Genomic DNA, 7,143 nt, shown 5'->3' on the forward strand with positions numbered 1-7,143 from the left:
TTGGACTCATGCAAGGCTCCCTCAAGCAGTTTCCTTGAGCTCTTTGCTTTCTGAACCAGACAGAACTGAGCTTTTCTTGCCAGTTCTTATGACTGAAAATGCCTTTAAATGCCCAAGTATCTTTTGCTCCACTCACACCTCATTAGGAGCTCATTTGACAACTGAAAATGAACCTGGTTTCCTTTCATTCTTTTTTCTTCTCTCTTCTAACTTAACTATAGATTCTAATACTGATGCCAATGCAGCCCTGTACTCTGCCTTTTAACTCCCTTTTTCCATCCCTGCTACTTGTGCAGAACATGGTTTTTAGTTTTCTGGCCAAACTCAGAAATAATGGGATCGATGTCTTCTCTTTTTTTCCCCTCAGAGAAACATCTGTCCCAAACTTCATTTTTAATTGAAGAAAATGTGTCGTTTGTCCAGGGAAAAAAAACCCCAACATAAATAAGCACAAATATTCCAAAAGAAAAGCAATTTGAAAATGAAATTACTTGGCTTTGCCAACATTCTGTGAGACTCTTTTCCAACAATTCATTGCATTTGTCATGAACACATCACTGTGTGGTCCTAAAATATGGGCTCTTGTTTGCTCCCATTGTTGCCTTTCACAGTCCTTTGTGCACTGAACAATCCTACATTACCATAAGGTTTCCCAGCTTTTTCTAAAGCATTTGTAAGCCTGTGAGGGATTTTTTTTTTGTATGTTTCCACCTTGACTTTTGTAAAGCTTTCATAAAAACCAGGTTTGCTTCTGGTCCTCCAGTTTTTTCCTGCCAGGTTGCTGCTAAAAAAACAGAGGGTCTCAACAGGAGCTAGTGCACAATATAATTTATCAGTGTCACCCACCAAATTCCTGCTAGTTTCTCAGAGTAGCACTTGGGGGAATATTTCTCAGCTTCCATTCATAATCAGTGACCTCTTTTTTATTTTTGCTGCAGTGAGAGTTTTGCTGGATCCAGAGACTTTCCCATGTGCTGCAATGAATCTCAGGGACACATCACCAGAGGGAAATGGAAAATATCTTTTAAGTTTGCCAGCAGCAAAAGAAAAAAGTTGAGATCAAGAGCTGTTCTCAGCTCTGCTAACAATGTCTTTTGCAGACTGGTCCAATCTCTGTTAGTTTTATTTCCATGCATAGTGAAGTAATAGCTATTGTCTCTGTCATAAGCCAGAAAATTCAATTTCTTTAGCAATCAGTTAAACCTGAGAAAGAAAAATTGTCCATCATAATTCCTGACAAGATTCCATTATGCTGAAAGGGAAAAGTGATCTTTTATTTTATATAACCAGAAAAATGATGTCTGAAAGGCTGTGATGCCTCTGATACATAAGGAATATTTTTCCCTCCAGGTCTGTCTTTCTGATAAAATGGGAGTGTGTTCTGTGGAAGACACAGGAGTTTCATGTCACATCAGAATTAATCGAGGCATCACCAAAAAAATGAGGTGGTTTTTTTCCTCAAAACCTTTGAACATAAGATATTCTCAATGTTAGTCTGGTTTTTAATAAGCAGGTAATCCTTAACCATCTGAATAAACTAGACAAGACTGTTCTAGCATATAGTATTGGACCTCTGGGGTATTACAGAAGAAATCCATGACAGCTGAAGATGAAAAGACAAAACCCTTCCCTAATATAAAGCCTCCTAACTTCATCAAATTCAAGCAAGCTACAATGATTTACACTTCTCCAGAGTGTTTTCAACACTGTTTCTTTCATAAATAAAAAGGTGAAGGTGGAAGTAAGAAAAGTTTGAATTATGGATAAATAAAACTGAGAATGGAGACTGCATGAAGGCTACTAGGGACCCCTGGTCAAATGTACTTCAGCTGAGAAGGACATGTGCTTTATAGCTCTAGGCCATACAGGAAAAATAAAGATACATTTTTAAAAGGTCTTTAGAAAAGTGGCCTATTACATCTCACACAGCCCTGTGTCACCTGTGGTTGCTAAGAAATGCCAGTTCAATGGTGTGTCATTGGGGGAGCCATTCAGTCACCCACACATGGGTGCCTGGTGGCATTGGAGATGCTCTCAGGCATCTCCTCAGTCCCCTGATGCTCTCCCAAAGGGTGATGATTTCCCAGATCTTGGGTGGTATGTGTCAGCCTGGTACAGGCTTCTCAGACATCTTTGAGCATCTCAAATTGAACAGTCTTCTTACATCTGTGTATCTGAAACCTGCCCCTGGCAGGAAAATAGCTCTAAATCAAGACACCTACATTTGTAACCCACCTGAGGTTCTCTGGGGTGTCTGGGTGTCCACACAGAGCTGCCAGGTAGGACCCAGGCTCTACTGGAGACCCACAGGACTGGAGAGGCAGCTGGAGCTGGCCAGGATACCCTTGGGCATCTCAAATGGCCACAGGAGCCCACATTTGGGCACTTGGAGGCAGCCTTAGGTCTCCACTGAGATATAATAGGAGCTTGACCTCAGCTCATGTAAGTGGATCCACAACACCAACAGCAAGGCAGAAGGACCTCTGCAAGAAGAAGTCTCCAGCTGCCCAGATATTAGCTGCCCTAAGAAAAGCTTTGTTATTTTTACCTCCTTCTGGGTTTGAAAGTGGCTGCCCAGTCATAGATCTGCCACCCAACATCCCTGCCTGAGGAGATTACTCATAACTTTACAATCCAAGTGTTTAAATCTGTTTTAATACTACCCTGCCACAAATACAGGATTTATAATCTACTCACTCCCTTGGCTTCAAAAAATTGAAACTGTCCAGTAAGTATAAATATAGTATTTATCAGATGGAGTTGTGTTGTTTTCAAGTGGTTTTTAGTCCTGAGATGACAACAAAATAAACGTAGATATCAAATTAACTCTTTTCAAGGGTGAGGTCTCAGCAGCTCAAGTTTTGTAGTGAAAAGCTTTTAGGTTGCCAACATGAGTATGGACTTCAGGGTGGTTTTGGAGTTTCTTAAAAGACTGGCAGCTTAGTTCACCATTCAGATGTTGACTCTTTGCTGTTGGAATTTATTTCATATGCCCATTTTTCAGTGGAAATTATTTATGAATGCTGTGCAGACCTGAAAGTGAAGTTGTTGTTTGGTGGCTCCCAGCGATACTGGCTTGGTTTTTTAAACTCCTGTTTTCTGACTTTATCTGTTCCATAAAGGAAATAGTTTCCACTGGTTCAGAAGAAGTGGAGATCTCATCCTAATCCTGGTTAAAAGTCTCCTGCACTCACTCCACACCTGCTTTGTTGTTCCTCAAACAGAGAGAGCCACAAAAAAGAATCTGAGGACCAAGACATAGACTCCAGAAATTGTTCCTGGGATGGTTTCCAGATCTATCACACAGGCACCTTGACATTTCTTTAAAAGCTGCATTTTGGACACGCAAACACATGTTCTGACTGAGCTTAATGTTAAGGTGTCCAGCCCATAATCTTCAGTGGGTCCTACAAGCCAGACACTCAATACCTGGCATGTCAAACTCATCTGGGACATGTTACCATTGCACACCCACCCTGTCCCAGGTGTAACTGGGTGAAGGCAGCAGTGCCTTCTTTCCAGGTGCTCCCTGAGAAGGGCTGGTGTCCCTGCCCTGCTGACTGACACCAGAGCAGGGAACAGACTAAAATGTCATGGTCAGTTGCTCACCACTCCAACAAGTAACAGCCTTGACTAAAAGTGGAGGAAGGGTGGGCCACAGTTCTTCCTACAAGCTACTCCAAGCCCAAGAATGAAGAAAGGATTGAATTTATGTCCCAATATATCTCACCAGGGGAGGTGAACAAGAGCCAGTCAGTAAGAAGAGGACTGATGCCACCTCCTCACTTGACTGTGAGGCAAATGCCCCTCTTGTGAGAAAGAGCAAGCTCGGTAACCCAGCCACAGTCAGGTGCCTATCTGGAGCCCTAAATCCACCCAGGTCTCAGGGAAGAAGGTGGCTTTTCAGTTAGCATTTCTCAGACAGCTCCAGCAGCTTTCCAGACCCTATGCTGGGCCCTGCTGGTGGCTTTCTCTGGTGTGTGCACAGAGTGGGATCACACAGAGTCAATTCCAGTCCCAGACGGTGCCAAAGACTAATGAAGCTCAAAGGTTTGCTATTTGGAATTGCTGCCCTATGTAGCTGTTCTTCTGATGGTGTATGTGACAGTGATTCAAAAGTAGGCTTCTTTGTCTGTTTCCTCAGAGATTATTTCACAGAGGAATGATGAGTCTATTTAATAAACAGTGCAAAGAGCATCTGGTCCATACAGAAGAAAACAACAAGCTAATTATAAACAATTCTGTCTATACCTCCTATTCCCTATTTTTTAATTCCTTCTCTGTTTTAATTTCATTTTAGTATTGTTTCAGGGAAATAAGCTCTTTTTCTTTAAGACTTCATCTGTTCTCACTTGTCATAATTTAGAAGCTGATAATCCTCTTCATGACATCACACACACTCACTGAAACCCATTATGCCAAGGACAAAGTACGACAGTCTCAGGCTGTGGGGAATAAGAACAACAGATGAGAGACAGCAACAGATGCAAATTAACTGTTAAAGATAAAGAATTATATTCCCCCTTCCACAAGAAAACTCCAGGAGGAAGGAAAACAGCCCAGCAGTGCTGTCTGTACCCCAGGGATGCTTTCTAAAATCCCTTGCCCATCATTAGCAGCAACAGAATTGGTCAGACCAAGGCTTCTCTTCTTCACACAGGAAATGCAGTGGGTTGACAAATGGCAGCTAAAGCACGTGTTACACACAGCCCAGCACTTAGGGTAACCAGCTCCTGGTTAGCCTTAGGTTGCACTTAGCACTAAGTAGCAGCATGGCTTTTCTCCAAGTCACAGTGTCAGTCTTTTCCCATGCAAGTTGAAAGTATCAGAGGATCACAGAATGGTTTGGGTTGGAAGGGACCTTCAAAATCATCCAGTTCCAACCCCCTGCATGGGCAGGGACACCTCCCACCAGACCAGGCTGCTCCAAGCCCCATCCAACCTGCCCTTCAACACTGTCAGGGATGGGGCAGCCACAGCTTCCCTGGGCAACCTGGGCCAGGCTCTCACCACCCTCACACTCCAGAATTTCCTCCTCATGTCTCACCTATTATACTGAGGTTTTTTTAAGCAACTGTATTTTCTTTGTTATATTCCAAAGGATAAATAGCACTGTGAGCTGAGCTGGGTAGGAGTGATGAAGATGATGTGGACGTTTGGATAACCCCCAAGCCTGTTCAGCCTCACATGTGATGTGGCTTTGGGAGAGACAAGGAAGGAAGGTGGGGTGGGAGAGTGCAACACCAGGCTCAAATGTGAAATGGATAAAATAAGTACTATGTCAGTCTTTTCACTCTGGGTTTGTCTCCAAATTGCAGATCAGGAATTCCTTCTCTTTGGGCAACAAAAGTTCTGGTTTTGTTTGGGGTTTTTTTAGTTTTGTTTGGTTTGGTGGGGTTTTTTTGTTGTCTTTTGTTTGTTGGGTTTTTTTAAAGTTTATACCAGCTGTTTAGAACATAAGGGCAGAAAGATTCATTAAGGTGGTGCCTTGTCTCCAGCAGTGACTGCAAGCAGGTCTGCTCCAAGGAGAGAGTACAAGAACATGGCCAACCTGGTCCTGCTACCAAGGACATTTGCAGCACCCTGTAATCCTCAGCACAGCTCTTTTCCATGAACTTGTCTTGTGCCCTTTTAAGCATCCGTGATGTCTGTGAGCAGAAATTCACAACCCAGGGACAACCTGAGTGTGGAACAACCTCCTGTCCTGTCAGCTGAACATGCCACCTACTACCTTCATCTGATGGTGCCCTCCTTCTCCCAGAAGGAGTCTGTCTTGTTGATCTCCTCCTTCAATGCCTTTCATGATTTCATAAACTTCTGTGAAGCCCCTCCCACCTTTAGTTGTCTCTTTCAGACTGTTTCATTCCCTCTCTCGTTGTGGCTCCCACAGAAGCAATTTCATAGTTTTGATGAAAGGTGTTGCCCTTTTCTGAAACTTTTTAAGCCTTTATACACCTTTTTGAGACAGAAAGACCAGAGCTGCATGCAGTATTGAAGGGCTGAGCAAATCATTGACTTATGATGATGATGACATCCAGTTTTCTTTCTTTCCTGCGGTTGTTAGAAGTTGCTTTGCCTCTTGGGTTTGTATTGAGAGCAAGCACAAATATTTTTCATGGAGCTGTCTATCAAAACCCAGAGCTTTTGCTGCTGAGGGAAGCAAGCAGCCCATCTTTTTACATATGAAGTTCAAATGCTTTTTTCCCCGCAGCTTCATATTTGTCTCCATCAAATTTCACCTGTCATTTTATTGCCCACTCAACCTGGTGAGCTCCTTCCGCAGCTCTGCACAGTCACCTTCTCTATCCTGAATAAATGATGACCTTTCCATCATCAGCAGACCTCCCTCCTCACCCTCCTTCCATATCACACATGACTGTGTTAAACAACACGAATCCCAGCACAGGTTCCCTTGCAGGATTCCCTTTACAGCCTCACTCCAGCATGAGGAATGTCCATCTCCTCCCACCTTCTGCTTCCTTTAATACATTATTTATCCACACACGAACCTTCCGTCCTGCCCCACGGCTACTTTGCTTCCTTAAAAGCTTTTGGTGAAGGCTGAAAGCCTTTTGGAAATTCAAGTAAACAGCATAGCCAGCTTTTTCTTACTCAACTGCTGTTGACATTTGCAAAGAACTGAAGGTCTGAGAAGGCAACGTTCATCCACAGAAGTTATAACAATTATTCCCTAGCAAAAGGGTTTGCTGTGGCACCAGCCAGGAAAACTTCCTCAGTGAAATGACAAAGCAGGGAATCTGGTGCTGATAAAATGAATAATTTTCTAGGACATATTCCCCAGCACTCATTTCCAGAGGAAATCACTGAGGTCAAGAAGTCAGCAGGATTCAAAAGAAGGTCAGGCTACCACAGCCAGAGTTCTGGCTTGTTTTCCACTATTGTTGCAAGGGACATTGAAACACAGGAATCAGGGCTTAAGTCTTCATCTCAGTTAAAGGATCAGGATGAGTTCTAATGAAGCTTAGCAGATTGTTGCCTTGTTTTCTGCACACTCCTTCATTTAAACCTGATCTGACAAAAACTGGCATAAAACTCCCAGGGTGTGTTAGCAGGAGAATCAGAGATGGAGCTGCAGGCTATGGAGCTGGTCAGAGGAGCTGCCTTCCTGCTGCAGCACCACCT

This window comes from Chaetura pelagica, unplaced genomic scaffold (assembly GCF_000747805.2).
Source record: "Chaetura pelagica isolate M959 unplaced genomic scaffold, ChaPel_1.0 scaffold128, whole genome shotgun sequence".
In the NCBI taxonomy this organism is placed as follows: Eukaryota; Metazoa; Chordata; class Aves; order Apodiformes; family Apodidae; genus Chaetura; species Chaetura pelagica.